Below are 25,417 nucleotides of genomic sequence, written 5' to 3'. Positions count from 1 at the left end.
TTTTGTTCTCATCTGTATGTTGAAAAATACACAGAAGTTGTTACTGTTCCTCCTGTTTTCCCTATGTAGATGTCTATAGAGATCTGAGTCGATCTTTAGTTCTTCCTAGTTGTAGAAAAGCATTAATTTATGAAGTCTGACACTAAGTTTTCAGTATAGCCTACATTTGTTGTACTTTGTGTGAAGACTATACAAACTGCAGTATCATTTCATAAGGTGTAGTCCCTCAAGTGAATGTCAAAATCTACTCAAATGCTACTAGATTAAGAAGATACACTGAATATTAAAACCACAGAACAAAGGTCCTTTTCTTTTGTACACTTTTCAAGTCTTTCCTTAACAGGATACACATACTTCATGTGTGGCTAGAATTAAAAATGTGTACTTCATTAATGGATTTTCTGGTTCAAAATAGTCCTATAACACTATTGCAGGGCACTCTACCTCAACCATGACCTCTGAAATACCTAAGATCCAGCTGTCATTAGAAGGAAGGCAGAGAGCAGAGACATACGTTTCTAAGCAAGGAACCAAACAAAATTAAAGTAATAAATATTTGAAAGTTTAACTTTTTTATTATTATTTTATTGCCAATTAAACCTACTGAAAGAACCCATGCAAGTTAATCTTAACTTTATGTCTTTTTTTAGGTTTTAAAAATCAAACTGTCCTTACTCTAATTAGAAAAAATGAGTTTTATAGTATTTATTTTAATTTCTATATTTTTGTTTCCTTCAGTGGCTGCTGTTAGTTTTCACAATGTTATTCTTATTTCAAAAAGACAGATTTACAGAATTCAAAAAGATGTAAACTTACTTTGCACAATGCATATCTCAGGATGAATTACTAGTACAGTCAACTTAATCCACTGATATTAGCAGTGCATATAACTGAGAAGGTAAACAAAAAATTGATAATCACTTTTTTATTAGAAATAACATACCCCAAATGTCATTAACGCTGAAACATTTCAGTGAATTCCACCTCCAGTTCTGTTTAACCAGGAGGTCATCAGTGGCAATAGTAAAAATTCTGATGTGTTATTCCAAAATAAAAGAACCTAACAAACCTACTTCAAACAAATTATTCTTGCTACTTTACAATGTGGCACAGTGAAGAAACAGTCATTATGAAGATGAAGACAAAGAAGCAGTAAACCTAACCAGGCAAAACACTTCCAAAGCCTTCTCAGAATAATCTTGATAAACACGCAATAGTTTATTTACCTGAGAGATTCTCAGTGAAATTCAGGCATCTTCAACCTCCAACAATATATAAGCTATTATTAGCACAAATAGGATGGGCATGTTGATTTGGACTGGCCGGACATGAAGCTCCAAAATTGCCAACTTGAGGAGAAATTACTTTAGAACATTTGATAAACAAGCTGGTAAGAAGTTTACAGTTTTCTACTTTCATTCAAGTCAAAATACTGTCAGCAAGACTGATGTCAATTACAGGAAGCAAAACTGAATTTTATCTTCAACTAGAAAGTGCAGATGCTTTAATTATAATTCTTTCTATTAAATATTTCTAATTTTCAAGCAATTCTGGTTTTGTATGGAGATATAGGTCAATTTTAATTTTATTCATACTTCATTCCAAAAGGTCTGGATACTCCCAGGTCTGATTCTCCAGGTTCTTGTGATTTTATAGCATGTCTTATTAATGAGGAATTTTTAAGTCAACCTCAAGAAAATCTGTGAATGTTAAAAAGTCTTTAAGAAGGTCCCTGAGAGGCTGACTTGTGTACAAAAGATTGGTTTGTTGCAATAATATAGGTCAGCAGTTCCCTTATTATAGGAGGACTGGGAAATTGTGGGAGTAGTTACTTTGGAGAACACAGTCAGGTCAAATAAAATAACCACCTACATCAGTATCTGGTCTCTTCCAGTGATCAACAAAGTGTATCTGGGGGAGGAGTGGAAGAACATGGCAAGAAGTGAGTGACATTTCCTGAGAATATTCTCCCACCTCCACCCTTCAACACTGCATCAAGCCTTCCCTGAGTCAGGTTTTGCTATTTACTAAACCTTGAGATTCTGATTCCTGCATATCCTCAAACATCTACACACAGCTTATGACTCAAAGTCATAAGCTATCCTACAGCTGGCATAGTTTCCCAATAAATTCCTTGTTGAAATACAGCAGTGTTTGAAAACAAACAAACAAACATAACATTGTATAAAACCCAACCGAAACCAGCATTTTCTGCCAAAGGAAAGGTTTTGTTACGCAAGTATGGAAAAGAGTCTCTTAAGCACAGAAATGGATTTTGGCCATGCCATTATATTATTCTAATTAAAATATCCTATCAATTTGGCCAGTCTCCCAAAAGCCCTGATACTTTTCGCACTTTAAACATGCATAAAACAAATCAGCTCATTTTAATTATTTTCCATTTTAGGATTTTTTAATTTTATTTTTTATTGTAACAGTTAACAGGAGATAAATGCTTTCCCAAGATTGTCTCTTCCTTGAAATTTATAGGATTCTTTTTAAATGTCATTGCTCGTTCTTAATATGATCACTCTTTTTAAACCAGTATTTAGATACGTGATCAGAATTACTACGTAAAACAAAAAACATCCTACTAAAGGGTTTTCTTTTAATACTACATAGACTTTAGGTCTGCAATTCACTGTGGCATTACAGAAAAGTCTTTGGGAATTATCTGAACTCAATTTTTTTATTTGCTGATACCAGAGCATAATTTCACACCAACTACAAATTCCGACACTTCACGCTGCTCGAAACTAGGACGGGTCCTGCCAAGAATCTGTGACAGTGAAAACAGTGCCATTGTCCCAAAACAGTCTTCAATAATTTCTTCAGTTGAAGAAACATTTTTTTTCCTGCTTTCCTTGCTCATTTTCTTTTTCATTATTGGATAATCCCTCCTTACTTTCTCTTTCCTTGAGGTCTACCAGGTTGTCTGGTCACTGTCCTACATACGAATACATCTTGAACTACATACACCACATCGAACAACAGGAAGCACTGCCATATGTGGTGGAAAACCAGACAGAGATATTGGGAAAGGAGGGAAAATATTGCTTATGTTAAGAAAAAGCTACAGGAAAGTTCTACAAAATACGTCAAAAGGAGAAAATATAACAAATTGAAAATAGTACTGAATAAATGAGTTATCAGTGTTCAGGTGGCACAAATGAGCAATCTGAACATAGAAAAAAGTGCGATTCAAAGATGTGGATATAGAACCATGTGTGCAAGTATCAGTGAATTAAGTGACATGTATTGCTGTATGAAAAATTGTATATCAAGTGTTTTAGACAGTTTTGTAGTGTAATTATCCCTTCTCTTTGGTGTGTTTCTAAGGAGAACCTGGGGAAGCGAGATGTGTAACTCTGAGAGGCAGACACATTCAGGTGTTTTAACATCTTATTAAAAGTGTACATAGACATTGTATCTTGCTTTTGCTACCTCTGTAGGAAAGTCAGATTTAAACCGAGCTCAAAAAACTCTTTATATTGTCTCCTCAAAGTAATCTTCCTTGTTTTGTAGATTCATTTATTTATTTATGGGCTTTACTGTAAGGGCTAGTGGATGACCCACCATAACAGAGAAAATTTCTTTGGGGAAACTGCAGTAAAAAAACATAGTAAAACACAGCCTCATTTGCTTGTCTTATGAAGATTTGTACTTTTAATTTTTAAGTAATTTTCGAAGTAAGAATTACCTCAGATTGGTTTTGCTGTCATTTGTGCTGCCCAAAATTTAAACCTTACTTTCTTAAAACCGTCTGCTGACACTACTGTACAGCTAACGAAAATAAATAGAATCAAAGTCTGCTTTCAGTCATCCAAGCCATGACTTCAAATAATGCTAATCTAAATAATAAATACTGAAATATAATAATTTTTAAATACTGAAACACTAAATACCAGGGTTAGCACATATCATCAATGCAGGGCCTGATAAATAACTGGATACTTACCCTACCAATTAACTGCATTTTAAGTACTCTTAAATGGGTGAAAAAGACAACTGTAGACATATGAATCCATACAACAAACTGCATCTACTGGTGAAGATGTGTAGAAGCTAATTAAGCAATGTAAGAAAAGGATTTTATCTAATATATTTATGCCCAATGCATGAACAGCAGCTACCAGTTTCATTCATGTGGTTTGCTTTCTGACCTGATGATTTTTAGAAAGCATTAGTTTGAGGTAAATTGTCTTGAAATGCTTTTATTATAATTGTTTCACTGTGATTTCTTGCTAAAACTGGTCGGTTTTACCAGAGACAATATTGTACAAATGTACTAAGTTAATGTCTGCAGAGGTTACTGTTCACAGCAGTAAAATGCATCTTAGTCCTCTCTACAAGTAGTTCCATAATAACTGATAATTAAATCCAAATAGTCAACATTACAGCTAAAAAACCTAGCAAGATAATTTAACCATTAGAATGACTTGAACACAAATTAAAGACTGAGAAAGATAATGAAGTACTGACAGTATTCTCCACTTTCCATTTATTCTGCTCACTGAGGTTCACATTCTCGCATAAGCTAAGAGAACAGGAACTTTTGTAGAAGTAGAACTCTTGTTTGTTTGTTTGTTATAATCTCTGCCAGTCTTTATTCCACCACTGCCCTTTCAGGTGTAAAGTTTCAAGGGGCACACATCCAAATACTGTTTTGAGGATAGGTGTGGTATAGTATTTGCTAAATGAAATGTTACGTCTGCAGAAGCACCAGCTCAGTTACTCTCTAGCTGACGTACCAACTGCTCTGCTTCACTGCTACCTCTCTTTGTCAGCACGTGGCCCCTTATAGAAAAAAGAATATTGTACCAAATTTGATAAGAAGTACCAAAGAGAATTTCAGTGTGCTTACTGCTAATAAAAATTATACTAAGAAAGTTACTTTAATTACCTCCACATTTGGATGGCAACACATACTGAATTACCTGTAAAAGCCTTATTCCGTTGCACAGAGGATAATTATCACCTATAAGATTAAAAAACCAAGTATGGAATAAAGAAGGTGACCTTAAATGTATTCCTTGCAGAGAAAATTGATAATGCTTCTTTAGGAATTAGGAAGATCTAATAAAATTCAATGTGTAATGAATGAAATCAATGTGAAATGAAAACAAAAATTTCTTAGTATGGAAACTGGGTTTTGTGGGAATTAGAAGCTCCAGTAAGCAAGAGAAGGTGGAAATAACTATGATAATTACAGGTACAGAAAAGTATAAGGAAGTATTCATAGTACCTCTTCTGTGTTTTTCCTCAAATTTCTGAATTTACAGTTTGAAGCTTGGTGGATTTGTCATTGTGACTGATCTATGCATTCCCTTTCTACTATGTAACAACCACTATGGAATACTCCTTTTCTGAACTTATCTGTGACCTAATACACTTTTGCTTGGCCCCTTACCCAGACAGGCAGGAAACAACATGAGCTGTGGTTGCTTCAGACTCAGTGTAAACTGAACAATCAGCTGGCTGCTCTCAGCTTTTGGACAAGCCTAAAAGAACAAGGTCTTAGCTGTTGGAAGGCCCAATAACTCGACTTGAAGATGGCATGCTGCCTATAAATCTTATCTTTTTTTTTTCCCTGCTGTGAAAAAAATAATTATTTTTTTTTAATTACTGTCTCTCTGTTCAAGATGCTAGATAGGCTCAAACTTAAGTAAACACATAGGTGGATATACAGAAACCAAATTTATGCATAAACCTCATTTTCTAAGGAATCTAAGCACAGTTTTTTAAGGATCAACACTGATTTCATGGCAGGAATTTGAATTCATTAGGGAAGAAGGTAAAGGCATAAAAATTACATTGAGTTTGTATTACTGTCGCTTAAGTTCTTAAAATCATTAATGTTGCAGTTATTTAAACAATAAAAAGATTACTGGATGGCTAATTTTTTTTCTACAGAGAGAACATTATATTTCCTTTTCATATGCCAAACTTTTCTTTTCAAATAAAATATTTTGTTTCATAGGACATTATGTTATCCAAATTTTGAAGTTACGAAGATAGGTCTCCCTAGAGGTGCTGTAAGACATTCACTTCTAAAAGAATACTTAGAGCAACACAATCTTTGGGTCTCAGAGGACAAAATCAGTACTCTTTCAATTTATCAAGAGCAGACAGAGCCACCGTGGAGGTATCTTTAAGACTGTGATGCATTTTTTTACTGTTTAAAGATTGTGATGAACCAAAGTTGCATTAAAACCTTAAGTTAACAGGGAAATTATTTTGGGAACTAGAAAGGGGAAATTGTTGAGGCTACTTTTCTACATGTCAAATTTACTATTAAAACATTCTTCAGACACTGGGAGACCTCTGTGGCATCTCTTCTTTCACTTCACCTGCAGGTACAAAGATGTCGCTAATCTTGATTTAGGATCCTGCTAACTACACAAATTTTCAGAAAGAACATGATCTAGGAAATTTAGATACATGACATAAGATACTATACCTAGTAGCAAACCAATTGCTAATGATATCAGTGCTATGGGTTTCTATCCTTTTAGCTTTCTATTATATACTCTGTAAAGTAGTATCATCTGTATCCATCCATGTTCATATCTTGTCTGTATTGCTTTCTTTTTCTTTACTTCTTATGTTGTATAAATAAGATTTTAAATAAAATCAGGCCACATAAAGAACACAACATGCACATCTATGTGGTCCTATCACCCCACCCTGCAGCTTTATTATCCCTAACTGCTTATTTATTATCCCTTATCCAGTGTATAAGAAGACATAGCAAGTGGCAGCTGGCTCGGATAGATATTTTTCGTTTGGTGTCATGGGGGCTCCACTACAGAAGAGCTCATAGACACAAGGAAGTTAATCAGATGTAGTCTTCCGATTAAACTGAAACTGGACAAAATCTGATTTTCAGCATATGGAAAAATAGTAAGAGTAATTATGTTAAGAGTAATTATGCCAGATGGAACTATTAGATACAGCTTTACACATTTAATTTGATTCCACATAGAGTCATATGTATTTGGGAAAATATTTTCCAGCTTTTTTTAAAATATGACCAATAAAAGCATACTCCTTCTTTCTCTGACTGAATCACATCTTATGTTTGAAGTTATTGTCCATAGGTTATATCCATATAAGCAAATGAAATATTATACAGGTAAAAATATAAACATATCCCATATCATGATCAAGCCACAATCAGAAAACTAGGATTCAGGCAAAACCAGAGTAAGGATAGTCTTCCTCAGGGAGAAACTCCATTGAAATATCTGCCTGAACTGTTAATTAACATAAAAATGCTAAATAAAAAATTAGTAATTTTAAACTTGCCAACTTACTTCTCCATTCACATAGCCAAGCACTCAAAAGTAGATTCTACTCCTCTACCTTCCCTATTTAAAGCCTTCTTGCCCCATCCTACTTAGTGTTACCGCTTTTTTTTGTTCACGTAAACTAAACCATGAAACAATGAAGCAGTCAACATACTGGAACCATTCATAAGCTATGCACTATTTGGTCCAGATTTACTTGGCTGAGAAGGCCACAGACCTTCTTGTAATCCACCTGCTGTGATAGTCACAGTCTCAGTACAGTGACGTGGGAGATTCTTGGTGGCTCTGTAGCCCTGCTTACAGACAGGGTTTTCACATTATTAAGAGTACAGCTGCACTGGATATAACCATGTCAGGCACTGAAATAGTTAGCCCTTTTCCAAGGCTACTGGTTCTCACTTAGCATATTTCAAAGGATGCAGGCAGATGAAATCACTTGCAAAGCTATTGTTTTAGTTTGTCAGGAGAGAGACTAGCACCTGGAGAGTATTCGTAGGTTACCATCAAACAGGATAAATGTACAGCCTGTGTGTCTGATAGATGTTAAATACTTAAACAAATAAAATATTGCACATTTTTTTAAAGATTGCTGAGATGTCTGAATCTGTGTGGAAATGTCAATCACATGAGTTTTCCTTAAAAATATTTTGTAAAAGCCCTTGCTGCAAGTCTTGAAAAGATCTGACAGGAGGTGCTTGAAGTGGACAAATGTAATAAAACTAATTCTGTACCTTTTAAAAAGCATGTGAAGAGTCTAGATCACAGGCTGTTTTATTTCACCTATTCTGGTTGCCTAGTTATTCAAGTGCCCCTACAACAAGAAGAATTGTTAATGAAGTACTACTGCTTTTGTAGCAAAGGAAACATCATAATATGTAATGTTTAAACAGTCACCTGCATTAGGATTCAGCTCTGCACAACAAAATTCTGTAAGAACCTCTGCAGAAAACCAGTTACATTGTTTACATATATCTAGGAGTTCCCACCTTGCTCCTCTAAGTAATTTTCTCAAAGACAGCAACATACTATAGGGAGATTCTCTTCTATTTACAGACAAAGATGCAGAGTTATTGAGTGTGTCTCCACATCCTCAATTCCATGGTGCAACATGCATTTCTACAAAATAGAGAAGAAAAAATAGAGGTGCAATCAAATAGCAGGACACTGAGACATCTGTTAAGGTACAAATATAATGCAGGTAACTAGAAAAATATTCCAGCTTTTCTTGAGCTTAATAAAGCCTCAGGCTTCTTTCTCTGTGTTTGATGCATTTGAGAACTGTTGTTTACTGCAGATGTGACCCAGCTTTCTTGGAATGAAGGCTCCTTAAATCTAATACAGTAATATTACTGAAGTATGTTACCTCTTTGGAATGAGAGAAGGGAAGATACGGAAAGAACAAAAGAGGTAGAAATAATTAAAAGAAAATAAAAAATGCAAAAGGAAGTACAAAAAAAAATTAAAAGCCTAGAAGAAGGGATAATATGGACACTGTCGGGGTGTTGGGGCCACACACATGCATACACACATAAAGAAGATGCCCTGCACATCACGGATAAGCTCTGCCTAAAAAAAAAAAACAACACAAGAAGCAATCTTACTGCAGAAATAAACAGAGGCAAGTACACAGTTTTGTGGTGTTTTCAGTGATTTCTCCTTGACAATAGGTTGGGGTTTATATGCAATTTGAAACAATATGAAGCAAAGGTGGCTGTACATGACTCAGTCTAACATGCTGCATGTGCTTAATTACCAGCCATAGAATCAAAGGAAATAAAAATTACTCTGAAGCTTGTTGCTTAAGCTCTCAGTCAGGCACATAAACTGCTCTTGTGTGCAGCTGCATTACAAAGACATAAGCACTTTTTCATTATTTACTTGTATTTTAGCCATAACTTCAAGAGTTTTTGCACTGTGAGACAGATTGAACACACTGGATCTTTCTTCACAGCTACCTATTTCTCATTGTCTGCCTTTCTCTTGAACCATTTTGAATCAACATTATTAGAGGAGGAAATAAATGCAGCCAAAATATATCCCCTAGATTAGAATATTAAAAAAAAAAAAAAAAAAAAAAAAGTTGCATTAAGAGATTATTAAAATGTAACTTTTTTCCATTACATTTTCACACTTCAAATGTTCCCACTCCTCACAGACAATATTAAACCATCTGTAAGAAGTCTGAATATAAATTTTAGACCAGCTAATAGCACAGAAGGTAGCTCGTCTGAGATTTAGGAAGACCAAGGTTTAAAGACGCTGCTCGGCCCAACTCAGAATAGTTATCCAACCTGCCTCTGAAAGCATGGCTAAATAGTCTGCCCACTACTGAGTCATTTATAATTCCTGTCCCCACTAACCATCATTCAAAGTTTTATAAAAATTTAAATAACTTCCTTGGAGAGACTCTAGTTATAATAGTATGGAATTGAAGTTAATTACTTAAAATGATAGCTATGTTGAAGCCAAGACATATAGAGATTTAAAGTTTATTTTTTTACATCCCAAAAGTATTCCTTAACCATTGTGCTAAATTCTGCTTTGACATCTGTCTTCCTCTCTCAGTTTTCCTCCATCCTGAGCATACAAAACCTCTTGAAGCAATGACAGTGTCTCAGAAGAACTAACTTTGACTAATGAGAATTTTACAACCCCTGCACCATAGATACCTTTCATGTTTGCTCCAAGTTATCAGATTCCCATATACAAATACATATACTCTTTTTATATGTGTATGAAGTTATCATGGGGATATAAGTAAATTTGATGCCACCCTTGCAAGAAAAGAGTATGTACAAATACATAATAAGGAAAGTTTATATCTTTGTCCTCTGTTCTTCCCCTAATACATGTAAACCAGCAATGCAGGTAGGCAGAAGCACACAACAGACACCACAGCATAACCAGACTGATAAAATATAATTGCTTTTTAGGAAAAAAACACCTAAATTAAATTTTGTACTCCACATTTAGATTTGGCAATGAAGCTATAACAATCTCAGAGCTATGTTGTTATCACCATCAATTTGGCCCATTTCACCTGTTTTGACGTTAAGCAAAGTACACAGAATGCATTTACACAAGCCAAAACAAAAATAAATGCCTTGGTCTCAGGTGCAATATTGACCTACTCTGATACTCAGAAACAGAATATACACAAATATTGCATATTGAAAAAATGTACTATGTCATTTCACAGGAGAAGCATTTCATTTGTTGTAAAAAATTACTAATTTGACAGATTGCAGACAGAGTAATGTTTACAATATTTTAAGGTTCACCTTGTTTCCTTGCTCTTTTGTGCTGTTTTGGCAGTAAGAGATCATTCATGCTTTCCTTTTTTTCTGAGTGCAACGGCAGTGCAGTAAATTATATCTGCTATTAGTTTAGCCAATCAGAAACTCTGATTAGTTGTAGTATAATTAAGGAATAATGAATGGGGAAGTGACAAATTTCCTCTTCCTCATTTATTTTTGTAATTAAATTGCATACTGTGCATCAATCAAATAATCTACATTATTAGAATTTGCAAACTTTTTTTGGAACCCACGTGTTGCTTTTTTGGCAGAAGCATTTATCAAGTTTTATGGCCAGCTGTCAGGAAATCATAAGGTACCAACATTAAAGTATCTGATAAATGTCCTCAAAGAAAGATGGAAAAAAATCAGCTGTAGCTATTAAAAGAGTGCTGTAACAGCATGCAGTGTTTCCACTAGGTGTGGAAGCGGGTCAGAGCTTGATGTTAAGATAATTATTTAGGTTGTCAGACAACAACTACAGCCTAATAATTCTCTTGAGCTCTTAAATGCCTACAATTTATTCTGTGGTATCGTTTGTCCTTCTTTAAGTCTTGATCCAAAGCAAAGAATTGATAGAACAAACCGAGTGATGAATAAATTAAGAGGTGAAAATCTCTATAAAGAAGATGGATAAACACAACTTTCCACATTATGAAGTTCACAAGCAACAGATAAAACATACTTTGGGGGCTTAAATCTTATGCAGAAAACGTGGAGCTAGGAAGTAATAAATAGGTTAGTTTAGGAATGTTCAAAATCTAGGGATTTACTTTTGAAAACTTTCAGTTTTTCAGGAAAAAAAAAAAAGGCCAAAATACAAAACACAATTTTAGCCAAAATGCTCAGTTGGAAAAGTTCCTTGATGTCACATGATAAGGGGAGTTAAAGATTTACAGACTCTTCCTTTTTTTTTAATGGGACTTCTATCTGCCCCTACTTACTGGACTTTGCATGCTGTTACACAGATCAAGACTTCTGAAACAGAAAGGCCACCAAGGCCATAAGGCATTTTGTGGGGGAAGGAAATCTGAGCACTTAGCTCCTACTTGAGAATTAGAATGCAACAGAAGGATGTTATGGCTCTAAATTCCTTTGAGGATCTCCTTTTTCCTTTTAAAATATTTAGACACTAACAAGAACCCTAACTATCCTTTCAAATATGTTAAAAAGAATAATGACTTCAGCATGTATTCTCACCACATATTTTCAGATAGCAAATAAATAAAATACTTCAAAAATTCCTATGTAGATATTTTGTCATTCTGACACATACCATTTCTTCTTTCTAGGGATGGATTCCACTAGTCTTCATGAAAAAAATAATAATGGAACCACCAATTTCTTTTAAGCCATCTTTTTCACTGCACCTTTTTCAATGCAAATAAAATAAGGACATAGTGATACAGATATGTCAAATTATATTTACATATTGAAGATTAAATAGAAATGAAATAAAAAAGTTTTTGTTATACTTGACAGAGAACTTAATCTACAACCATGAGAACTGACACAAACATTGAAATCTTGAATTGTTAAGCTTTTATGCTTCGTTACAAAAATTACTCCGCTGTAAAATTATTAGTTAATAGTTAAAACTATGGTTATGGTTTGAATGACAGACAATCTTTGCTTTGCTTGCAAAAAATGCCCATAGTTCACATTCCCTGGTATTAGTCTGCAGAGTTTGAAAGATGGGTCCTTGTACTCAGAATATGAACCAATTCTGAATGTTACTTTGATATGATCAAAACACCAGAATTTTTTTATACATTTATCACTGGAAATGGGAGCTGGGAAAGAGAGAGCAAGATCCTGGATTTTGGTCTTGGCAAATGGTGAGCTTGAATATTCCTTCAAATTTCAGTAGGCCCTATGTGCTTAAGGAGGAAAACACTTCAGAGAAATAAGATTACGTTATTTTAAGCTTCCAAACACAGGAATAGAATATTGATCCTCAAAAGTCATTATATTGTTGATGCAAGGGAAGGGAAAAGGAAGAAAATCTCTTTCTGTTCATGTGTCAGGGAACTATGACAAGGGATTTCTGATTCCCAAATTTGCTGCAACTCTCAGCAAAATTAAAATACGCAAAACTTCTCAGAGTTCTAATGTAGCAAGCATTTTTAAAAAAATAATAATTAAAAAAAAAATCAGTATTTCATTGTGAATATATACCACTAAGCAGCTGGGAAATCTAGTGTAGGTTGGAAATCTGCTTACAGTTTTGAGGTCCTTGTACAATGGTTTTAGAGCAGAATAAGTCTTATATACCGAAAGCCAAATCTACTGTAAGGTAATTAAACGGCTTTATTAATTTATTGTAAGTTCCTATTTTTTTTCCCATATTCCATGGTCAGCATGACACCACAGCAATATTATTTTAATCACATACAATTATAATTCTTATGTTTGATTTAAGCAACCAACCTCCTCTATATTGTTCCAACTATTTAAGAAATGTAGTTTCTATGTGTGGGTGGGTGAGAAAATAAGTTGAAAGGGTTAAAAAAATCATATTGTAAAATATTTAATCACCACTTGACACTGTTGAGTGCACTACATTTGTCATTGTCTAGAAGCAGAGAAGGGGGGGAAACAACATTAACAGGTGCTTTTCATTTGGACTTTTCAGTATCAGTGGCTTTCCTTAGAAAAGTGTTCTTGAACCATGTACAACTATTCTCTCTCCCTAGTGACAGAAGCTGCTGGAGAATCTTTGAATACAGCTTTAACAAAATCAATTCATTGAACAACAGCTTTACTTCTTGTTGAGATTTATTCCTTACTAGGTTAGTTGACAACAAACTAAGACGCTATTTTTTTTTTTTCTATTTCCCTAGGTCTTACCTCTTTCTATAAGAAAATATAAGGAAACTATCCCTCTGCCCATTCATGTTTTTGCTTATATGTAGTATTTATTAACTAGGAGTGGTTTATGTTCAGGAAGGTTTAGGGCTAGTGAGGTTTATGACAGTTTTATTAGAAGCATTTAAAGAGATTTGGTGTTTTTCAGCAGCTGGACCCGTGAGCAGCCTGATGATCACCAAGTATAAATGCAGTGGTAGGCACGAAAACCCAGATCACCCCCAAAAATGAGAAATAAACATAAACCCTAAGAGCATTCTGCAAGGATTTACAAGCACATTTGAAATTTCACCTCTTATCCTAGCACTCAAAATGTTTTGAACTGCTGTGCCTAAGTGAGGACAATCCTTCAGACAGTGTGGCAGCACTGGAAAATGAAATTATTATGTTGGTACTGCAGTGTATTTACAACTAGAAAACATCCTTTTTTTTTCCCTTCTCAATGTGACTACCCAGGTGAGTGTCTCCTGTGTGATAACTACAGTTAGTACAAAAGTCTTGACATGTTTTCTTTCTGTTGGAAATTGCTCCATCTTCATGTTACACTCTCAAGATGAGATAAAAAAAATAAATAAATCACAAGGCACTCAACTTGCAAATAATCTCTCAGAGCAGGTCAGGGTCAGCTAACTTTCACTATCAAAAAAAGAAAAAGGCAAGTAGTAAAAGTCACAGAGAGACAGATCTGATTTCTGCTAATGTCCAGCCTGTCTGCTCAGCCAGATGGCCAACTGAACCACAAGAGGAAGGTGTCACAGTCACAGAGAAACCTGAGCCTTTCCTGCTTTATCATACTCTAGCCAAAAACAATAATTCAACAGCAGTCAACAGAACCCTAAAGGCTTTGTGTACTAGCATGCTGAGTTTTCCTGTAATCACTGTGATATCTCCAGGAACAAGGGCTGGCATGACTCATTATTTGGATGTGATAACATGACCCATACAAACATTAGGGGATAATGGGCAAGTCTGCACTCTGCAAATCAAATCACACCATGATCCATCATTAACCTAAGTTAGCTATTGCTTTATTGAAGTAGCCCTGTAAATGAATAGGTCATAGTCTATTTAAAAGCTGAGAGATTTGTTAATGCTCCAAGGACTTGTATTCTGTTAGAACATGCAGTCTGAGTATAACTGAAATTGTAAGTATGCTCTTAAAGAATAGGTAGGAAAGAAGCTAAAACCTAAAGTTTAGACAAGACTTATTTTAGAACTTCCCACTGAAACACACTTATTTACACATATATAGAAGGGTATTTTTATGTGTCTCAATTTAAGTTTTGCCTTAAAGAAGGAATAAAAAAATCACTAATTTCAAAATGTTTCATTCAGCACAAATTTTATAGTGCAAGATGTTAAGACTTTGAGACTGAAAATTAATGCATTTTCAGTTAATTTGAATCAGCACTACATGACAAATTAACATTACCCTTCACAAAAGAGCTTCAGAATTCAGCTTAGGAGATTTTCAACTTTAAGCCATTTAATCGCTACTTCAGGAACTCTGGATTTTGCACAGACATAAATCCAGGTGTTAATACCAGTTTTTCACTGTTCAGTTTAGATAATAGGACTGAGCTTCAGAACCAATTAAGACAAATCTTTCAAAGAATTTCCCCCTTTTTTACTGCCTCCTGGCAGCTTTAATTGTGGGTGCAACAAGGTATTATGGATACCATACTTTAAGACTGCTGACTCATATATGAAGAAGGAATAATTTTCCTCCTAAATTTTCCTAAAATAAACCTTAAAAAAATAATTATTTATTTGTAAAAAATAAAAATGTTTTCCTTCTCTCTTGACACCTATAAAGCTTGTAGCTGTTCTTTGCAAAAAGGAGAGTAAATAAGTTGGTCTATTAAGCAAATTGTTATAAACTAGTTTTGCCTGACAAAGGTAGTAAAGGGCTTATCAGTTGAGAGGAAGAGACACTCTCCTGGAAATGCATGGGTAATTTCGGAGGAGTATAAGCAGCAGAACTTGCTAAATAGTGGAGAAATTGGTAACTTTAACTGAAAGCAGTTTTATTTGCTTTTGGGATGGGCAGATTATTTTCTTCCCCTTCCTTCACCTTCACCTTGAAAAATTTAAAATTATCTATGACTACTTCCTGCATGACCATTATTAGCTGTTCTGAGTATACCTTAGGTGTTTTAAGGGAGTCCATCTTGCACTTCTCATGAATTCCAGGGTATTCACACAGAGTAACTTTGATTAAATTTCTAAAGGTGTACCAGAATACATTACTAAATGTTGTCATACATGGTATTTTGCTGTTTTCTTTGTTGGGGCATACTTTGCTTTGATATACTCAAAATACATATTTATCTCCTTCATACTTTCTCAGGTCCCTGATGGACTGAAATTCACTAGAGCATACTGCTTTTACTGACAAGAGCCTGAGTATAAGGGTAGGCAAGTTTTTTCCTCCAGTCACGGCTTCAAGGAAGACATTCATATTCATGATTAAACAACTCTGTTCACTCTACTGACTTGGGAGCCAAATCCAGTGCACAGTGCTTTCCTGTGCACAATAATGAAGTCCCCATGAACCATATACATCTTTTGCTGAATGTTAAAGACACCTGAGCAAGGTACTCTTATCAGATGCTTCTGTAACTTTGAAGTCTGTCTTACACTTGTATTTCTGGTATATCTGGTGATTTTGTATGATTATGTTTAGAACTTAAATAGTATACCAACTTTTATAGAATTACAGAATCATAGAATGCATTGGGTTGGAAGGGAATTCTAAAGATCACTTTGTCCAACCCCCCTACAATAAGCAGGGACATTTCTAACTAGACCAGGTTGCTCAAAGCCCCATCAAGCCTGACCTTGAATGTCTCCAGGGACGGGGCCTTCACCACCTCTCTAGGTAACCTTTTTCAGTGATCCACCAAGTTCATATTACAAAACTTTTTCCTAATGTGCAACCTAAGTCTACACTTTTCTAGCTTAAAACCACTGTCTCTTGGCCTATCATTACATGCCCTAGGGAACAGGTCTTCCCCAGCCTTCTTATAGGCAGGCCCCTTTCATGTACTGGAAGGTTGCTGTAAGGTTCCCCTCCCATAGTCTTCTCTTCTTCAGGCTGAACAGCCCTAAATCCCTCAGCCTGTCTTCACAAGAGAGGTGCTCCAGCCCTCTGATCATTTTTGTTGCCCTCCTCTGGACACACTCCAACAGGTTCACACCCTTCTTGTGTTGGGGGCTCCAGAGCTGAACGCAGTACTCCAGGTGAGGTCTCACCAGGGCAGAACAGAGGGGCAGAATCACCTCTCTCAGTCTGCTGGCCACACTCCTTTTGATGCAGCCCAGGATGTGGTTGGCCATCTGGGATGCAACTGTGCATTGGCAGCTCATGGCCAGCTTTCATCCACTGGTACCTCCAGGTCTTTTCCAGAGAGCTGCTCTCCAGTATGTCTTCCCCCAGTCTCTATTCATATGCACTTAGCCTTGTTTAACCTCATGAGGTTCACATGGGGATGTCCCTGCCCCTCTGGATGGCATCTCATCCCTCTGATGTATCAAGAGGTGGTAAAGCCACGCTGGCTGTTCTGAATTACTTCCCTGTCCTCCATGTGCCTTATTTTGTCTACTAGGAGGATCTGTTCCATGAGCTTCCAAGGCACAGAGGCGAAGCTTACAGGTCGGTAGTTCCCAGGGTCCTCCTTTCTACCCTTCTTAAGGGTAGCTAGACATTGTTTACCTTTTAGCCATTAGGATTCTATGCAGGCCACTGATCAGGTGTTATTCCTGATTTCTATTTGATCTAGTAATGAATAAAAATGGATTTTCTCAGTGTAAAGGGGACACTGATAAATTAGAGAAGGGCTTACAGAAATCAACATAACTGCTTATCACAAAACTTAGAAAAACAGGACAAAAAAGCTACAATCTATTCTTTAATCACCTTCTCTCTCTGTCACAGACAAGCAAATGACACTGAGAACTTTGTTGTTGAGTTAAACACTGTAGAAATAATAATTACATTGACCTGAGAAATTAATTGGTTTTGCCTCAACTACCTGGATAAGTTCTCAGAACCCAATATTAGCAAAATTTTGTTTGTTTTTTTCTCAATTACATATACTGGTTTTTAAGTGGACAGAATTAGTCTCTGCTCCTATCACTGGAAACTGATATCATGCTATCATAAAAAAAACAGAGAATGAATAGCATATTTTTATATGGTACATTTCCTATAGACCTCACACCTGTTTATACACACCCACTTATGTACACCAGAAATCCATCTGTATTTGCAGTCAATAACATATTTTGGGCAACCTTGTGGCTGGTGAGAGCACCCAGTTTTCATGTGTTGGCAGAGTTCAAGTAGTTCAATGGGTAGTTCAACGTAGGTTTCAGGACACAAAACACCATCTGAAAGACTTCTGAAGTTTCAAAAGGTAAAATGTATCCTCATTAAGTGGATGGAACGTGTCTGTCTTTTAATACAGAAAGATACTTGACACATCTTTCAGAAACAGCTATTGGAAAAACAGAGGCACTCTCCTATCTATTTCTTTCTGCCTAGTTTAAGTGACCACTGTAGGTCTTCTGCACTGGGCTGAGATACCTATTTCTATTAACCTAGACATTAAGTGAAACATCATATTCTTTTGAGTCACACAGTGGCCTTACTTAGATGCATTCACAGACCTGTTTTCTCATTCATCTGTACTCTTGTGTGCGAAAATTCTTCTGAGAGTGGGCCATAAGAACAGCTTGAGGTCTGAAGTTGGTTACCTCATGTTTATGAGTGGTTAGAGAGAGAATATACATGATGGGAAGGTCAAATGTTTGACCTAAAATATAGCTTATAAATTAAGAAAGAGGAAAGACAGGTGTTAAGAAAGTGGAAGACTGGTAGGACACAAATCACCCCAAGGCCACACCTTACAGTCAGGTGAATCTTCATTAAGTTTACATGTTAATATTAAGTAGTGCTTAATTAATTCTTCATTTCCCTATATTAGTCCTACCAAGCATATATCAGACAGCAAAAATTTCATAAGAGAATTTGTTCTGACCAAGTCTGCCACGTGAAAGAAAAGGGTTAGACCCAGGCCATTCTGCTAGCTGTTGGTCCATTTCCAAGGAAACCCACAGTTTTATGGCTTCCTTTAATCATACCAACCGCAGCTCCCGCAAGGACCTTTACCAGCAGATATGCAGTGAGCAGGGCAGCAACATGGTAGGTGGACTCACTGCCTGGCCCAACGCTTGCTCTTCCCCCAGAAGACAGTACTATCTTTGAGAGCATGAGAGTCACCAATCAAGGTTAAGCCAGCTTTTTTCCTGCTTTATGCTCCCAGAGAGGCTAGGATGAACCAAAACTGAAGAAAATTTCTGTAGGAAGAAATACTTACTGCTGGAATGCAACATGAAAGATATTGAGGAATCAAGCCTGTCATGCCTGTTCATTGAGCCATCCCTTCAGTGAATCATGCAGCTTTATTTCTCTGACAAAGACCAAAACCAGGGCTATTTCCATCAATGCCAGGAAAGTTGAAGCAGAGGCTTATGTTTAATTTATATTTTTCTAGATAAGTATTTTAAACCAAGAGATTTCAATACTATCATTTCCCTATCTACCATAATTCTTTTTTATTATGCAGTTCCATCCCCCAGATCCTTAACATGTTCTCTGTGAGACTAAATGTTATTATTTTGAAGTGTTTACCTTTTGGTGAAGTAATTTTAAAGGTGCATCTCTAATTCCATACAAGTCTCATCATATTTCATGCTGTTGTCAAAGTTTTCAGTGGTTCGTAAGACATTATGTACAAAACAGAACTGAAAAAGAGACTACTTTTGTGGGTGAAGGTGTTGCCCAGTCTGCCACCTCTGACTCGGCTAGCAGAGGACATGCGTTTTGAGAATATCTGTCATTTAGTAAGTGACAATGGGAACTATAAGGCAACAAGTGCAACATCTACTTCAGAGCATCTACTTTGAAGCTGTGGCCAGGGAATCTCAAAACTCAGTTTATAACTATATTTTCTGTAGACAGTAAGAATCTATGTACTGAGACAAAGCAGATAAGAAACATAAGGCAAAATATGAAGCAAAAATTTGTTACAATATTTCAAAAAGTATAGTTATAACAAACTATGACTTAAATTAATTTGATCTGGCAGGGAAATGCAACCACTTTGTGGTGTTCAACAAAGCAACTTTGTCAAGAGTCCCTCACAAATGGCTTCATTACATAAAAGAAAACAAATCAGTCAAGGTAAAACAAAGAACAATATTAGGAAAGACGATCAGATTTAAAAAACTGCCAAAGACAATATGGTTTACCCTCTGTTTTACTCAGTAACAGTGTAGGCTCTAGAGTAAAGAGAGACTAATATCTTGCACTGCATCTCGGGAAAGAAAAAAAAAAAAAAAGAGTACTTTATTTAGCAGAGAGCTTCTTAAATCCACACCAGTGTATATGGATCATATTAGTCAACTCCTAAGTGGCATCCTAAACAGACACAGACTTAATTGTCTTTCTTAAATTGGGTTCTCTGAACAGCTACTTGTATTAACAAGGGATTATGGAATATGTACTCCCTTACCCTAGTTTTCACCTTAAGAAATGTACTGTCAGGTTTACTTTGTGGAATCTGATATATCACAATCCAAAATAATGCACTTATGAAAATATACCCTGACATTACTTCCACTACTATGACAGGACACCAGCTCCTAACTGTAGGCCAGTAAGAGTGAATATACTGAGACAAATTAATGTACCACATCAGAGCCTAGTGCTCCCTCCCCATCAAAGACTCTTGGGAAAATGAATTCTAGAATGGAAGAGGCACCACCTTTCACGTAAGATATTATATTCCAGTCCCTTTAGTGAACAGTCAGTAGCCTAAGAAAAAGCAAAAATCACATGGTATTTTTCGTAACACGATGTTATAACACTTCAGACAACATCCTTTCCTAATAGCATTTGTCTCTAAAGCCTCTGTTGCCACCATGCATCATAATTTATTTATTTGTGATAGTTAAACTTGGTGAATGCTATATAAACTCAAATTCTGTTCAGCCTTTAAAATGTCTCATACAAATGTCTCCATTTAATGGGTATGTATAAACACACCCAAACTTGTGTATACATACAAATACTTTTAAGTGGAGGCGTCTTCATGAGTCATTTAAAAGCATAATAGTATTTAGCTTCATATTACAATTTTCACATTCAACATCCCTCAAAGTGCTTTGCAAATGAATAGCCTAGAAACCAACCAATATACTGATGCTACAGGTAAATACCTATAATCTGAAGTGGAGCAGATAACAGAAAAACCTGTAATACCTCTGCAATCAACACATGAATAGAAAAGCTATGGTTGAATTAAGTAAAATCAAAGACACTATAGAATCAACATTAATTTTTTTCTTGTTCTGTGCTTCTTACCTGCCTCTCTTTATTAAAATTATTTAATTTACAGGTTCAAACATATCAGCTGTCAGAAATGAATGACAGTATGGAAATGAGATTAAAATGTGACAGTTTTACTCGGCATCATACTGAAAAAAAATCACTAAATTTTATTGTTGAAATTACATAATTTAGATCTTGTAGACCTAAATATTTTTCCTTTATATATTTAAGTGACCAGGTTTCTCTTCTAGACTTTCACAAATTTATGAAACTTCAGTTGGAGCTATTCAACAATTTATCCTTGGCATTTTATTTGTAGTTTGTAACTCAGTACATACACACACACACGTATATATCGCTGTTTGCCAATATTATTAAAAATATCCAGAAAACAGCTTGGTATTCTTAAAAGAAGGAAACATGACTGTGAACTGGATAACTATGGTAACTTAATGAAAATGCAATTTGCCATCACAAAATTATTTGATACTATACTCACATCTATGTTGTGAGGTATTGGAAGTACAAGCAACAGAGGCAAAACTTGTATCAAACTTCTAATATTGTTAAATAAAAACTGATATATAGTTAGAATCAGTAGTAGAATGCATGACCAAAATGCAGCTTTTAAAGTAAATCTATCCAAACTTAAAACATACTCAGTTTCGTTGCTGTAACAGCGTCAGGTAATTATCTCCACAAAATAAGAATACAGATGTAAGGATCACATACACTATTGTATGCTCTTTAAAAGCATAAAGAGAAGAATAACTAATATATTCAAGAACAAAAGGTATGATGCCTCCCTGGGCAGACACTGTCATCTTCAAAGTGATGTATGTGCAGAATTCCTGTTTATATAACCTCCTCAAGAAAGCTGATATTCGTGATCAGTTCTGCCTAACAAGAAAAATATGTTCCAAATAATCTTTGTTTTCCTATTTTAAGAGTCAGTTAACACAGGGGAAACTATGAATGTTGGATCAGCTTTATAGTAGGGTGCACGTGGGAAGAAGAGCCCACTCCCTACCAATGAGATTGCAGCACATACTTCGGTGGCTGTATGAGCAGACGATTCAAGCCTGTGTACCCAGCCCCTTCCTTACCTGTGTGCTTCATCACAAGTTTTTACCCTGACTTTATCTCCTCTGTTTTACTGCAACATTTTACATTGCATGTGCATGTCTGAATACTTTAGAAAGGTTAACATGCAACTAACAGATCCTCTGAGCATGTTAAAGACAGTTTATCTGAGCTCTGTATGAATATAACAATATTTGAAAAAAATGGTGATGCTTTGCAGTTACATGTAACATACCTAGTTCTCTAATTACGTGATAACCGTTTAAATATTTAATTAAACAGAACTTCTTAACCTTTTATAAAGCATTTATAACCACGCCTTTAAGACAGTGTGAAAGCAATATCCAGATAAAAGCAATAAAGCCAGAAACATAATACAATTTTCATACTACACAGATGTCACGTTCTCCTATAGTAAAGTATTTAAATAATTGAATATTGAAAAAGCTGTCAGCCTAAAAATTACTTAAGGGAAACCGATGTAGGAATTTGCTAACCTATAAAATTTTTAAATAATCTCAAGCACTACTATTGAAATAATGGGTTATTTAAAATTGAAAGAATGCAAAATAAGCATTTGCTTTCTTTCTGAATACTGATTACTGTTCATCTTTTTCTTCAGAACAAAACTCCAAATGATGGGTACAGAATGAGAAACTGCATATAGCAAGACAACCATAACATTGGCTATTCTGTTGTCTGTCCTACATTTTATGTTACCGCAACTGAAATAGTATTTTTTTCTTATATATTTGGAAAGAAAAAAGCAAAGCGTTAAACATCATGAGGGAAGTATGTCTACACATTGTGAATGGAAAGGAAATTGTGGGAGATCATGTAATCTCTATACCGTTCAACGCAACAGGTAAACAAATACCATATACCTGACATTCAGAGCCGAATGAGGAGGATGGAGGGGGGGCAGCAAATTAGTCCAAATAAAGTAAACTTGAGTAAAAATGTCATATACGTGACATGTGACAGATGAGAAAGACAAATAAAATTACTTTTTAAATAAGTCTCTTCAAACTAAAATATTTTGTTTCTTGCTTCCCAAAATGAGAATCTGTTTTTCCTACCACCTGTAACAGGAATACCAATCTCAGCAAAGAGCAACATCAGGTAACTAGTTTGATCAGACGAGATGGAAGTCTTCGGTCCGCAGGTCGTTATGTTCTGGAGCACTCAAATCAGTTCAGCAATTAACTGCTTATGATTTCCACAATGTAACCATCTGGCTTTCAGATCTGGGGAAATGTTTTGTAAGAAGCCCTGAAACCTCTTAAAACATGCTGTGATCAATGAAAGGTCTAACATGATGTTCAGAGGATTGAAATGAAGACCTCCTGACCAATTTGTGCATGGTTTCACAGAAAACATTTAAAATCCAACCCCCCACACCCCTTTATTTTTTTTTTTTTAATCTGGAATGCAGTCACATAGACAGAGCAAAAGGTACATTATCATAAGACCTACTTAGTATTCCTGAATTGTTAGGCTTTTTGTGATTTATATTTGAACTTGAAAATAGAGAAAAAATTACCAATAACCTCAACTGTTTGTTGATGTTATCCAGCAGTGAAATAGTCTGCCTTCCTATCTAGCTCTGTATAGATATTTGCAGATACAGAAAAAACAGTTAACCATCACTCAGTGTGCAGAAAATTAACATAAAGACCAGCACCATCACAGTGCATTTTGAAGGAAAATTTAAAATACAAGAAACATGTATCCTTCTTAATCTAGACTAAATACTTTGAAATGAAATGCCAAAGCCACAAAGCCATTCACAGTAAAATATGACATTAAGTATTTATCAAGATAAGTACCTTCACATATCTCTGTAATCGGCATACCTGCATATGATTTATAATTCAGGGCTAAACTCGCCATTAAAATGTTTGTATAAAGATTTTATGCATGCTCTACTGCTCATTACATGTCTAGTTTGTGGACTACTAATTTGAAACATTATAATAATAAATCAGGGCTTGATATGAAAATCTTGTTTGTCAGAACTAAATTTTATTTCTCACCATTAAATTAGTTCTGCAGTGGTTTATTTATTTATTTATTTATTTTCAACAGAGGCTGCTCAGGTGTTTTCAAAGTTGCTTCAAGTTTAATTTGCATTTCTTACCTCCTCTTATTTAACTGAACCTTATCCCTTTAAAGGTCAATGCCGCAGAAATCCGCTTCCCTCCCCCCCCCCCCCAATATTCCTGCCTTCCCTCACACACACAAAAGATTAAGGGGGGGGAGATACAAAAATACGGCAAATCCATTTTCAGTCCCTCAAGTTTCACATCATCCCTTATTTATTCTCCCGCTGAACAAGTTCCCAGTTAGGCACGACGCGTTTTCCTGTTTATCAGCACTGATCTTACCACCCACCACAACCAAATAAGTTGCACCCATGTTCATGTGTTTCAGAGCCGCTGCCCGACCTGGAGGAGGGCTGGACGCCTGCAGAGCGAGAAGGGAAAGATGCAGCTCCTTCCTCTCCCTTCACTGTCCTCTCCCCCTTTAGGCACTGCGGACTTGCACACTTTGTTTAGAACTTACTGAAGTTTTGCGATTCCGAACCGGGATGAGCAGGATATAGAGCCTGCAGATCCACACGGGCAGATACCCCGCGTGTGCCCCTGCAGCTCCTCCGTGGAGCCAGCCTCCTTTTGTGCGGTGTTTCAGGGCCTCCCCCCGCACCCCGTGCCACAGCCACTGCCACGGCGATGCAATCCCGATTTCTCCTCCTCCCCCTCCCCTGAAAAAGAAGCCTTACCTGCCACATGAAGCTGCAGCAGCACCAGCAAGATCAGCAGCAGCATGCACAGCAGCAATACCTCTTTCTCTGAATCACTGTAGCAACAAACTGCCCTTTCTCGTGTTCCCCCTCATTCACAAAGGATCTCACAAGCATGAGAGACAGGTAGAAACCACTTTCTTACTGGAAGAGGTTGGCTCCCTTCGCAGAAACGACCGAATCCCCTCCCTGTGGTTCCCTACACATTTACCCTTTAGATCAATACTGCTCTTCAGCAGCAGCTTGAGCTCAACTGCAGCTGATAGAGACTAGCCAATTGGTATTGAGGATTCCCTTTCTGCAACCCCCTCCCACAAAAATACAGTGTGCATTTGAAATTTTATTAGTTGTGAAAAGTAGTTTTAACCCCTTACTTGAAAGCCACTCCATGCTTAAAGAGGTCCAGATAACCTCTCATTTTCTTTTTGCATTAAGAAAAGCTCTGATTGACCAAAATAGCCTCACCTGGATTCTTTAAAGCTGGTAACATTCAGCGAGAAAACTAAAATATCTCGAACTGCAACCAGCTGACTGGGAGGATGATGTGTTTGCAATCTAATAGATCTAGCATACGACAGAACAAAACAGAAAAACCCAAAGAAACTACATTGCCATCTATCATCCAGATATCATCATCATTTTCCCCCCACATCCTTCCTCT

General features: G+C 36.1%; 1 protein-coding gene across 4 annotated transcripts in view; it reads right to left on the bottom strand.

Annotated features, from left to right (window-relative positions):
• The window catches only part of LOC127380456 (cadherin-12), a 545,741-nt gene extending 520,766 nt beyond the window's left edge, over positions 1 to 24,975 (bottom strand). For 3 of the 4 annotated variants that reach the window (XM_051609381.1, XM_051609385.1, XM_051609384.1), the window contains exon 1: positions 24,736 to 24,975. The gene's annotated coding sequence lies outside the window, so the exon portion shown is untranslated. The remainder of the gene's footprint in view (positions 1 to 24,735) is intronic. The other variant, XM_051609383.1, reaches the window with a different exon arrangement.
• Positions 24,976 to 25,417: the final 442 nt, after the last annotated feature.

This window comes from Apus apus, chromosome 2 (assembly GCF_020740795.1).
Source record: "Apus apus isolate bApuApu2 chromosome 2, bApuApu2.pri.cur, whole genome shotgun sequence".
Lineage (NCBI taxonomy): Eukaryota > Metazoa > Chordata > Aves > Apodiformes > Apodidae > Apus > Apus apus.
The sequence above is the reverse complement of the archived record's forward strand: the minus strand, read 5'-3'. Positions and strand labels throughout refer to the sequence as shown.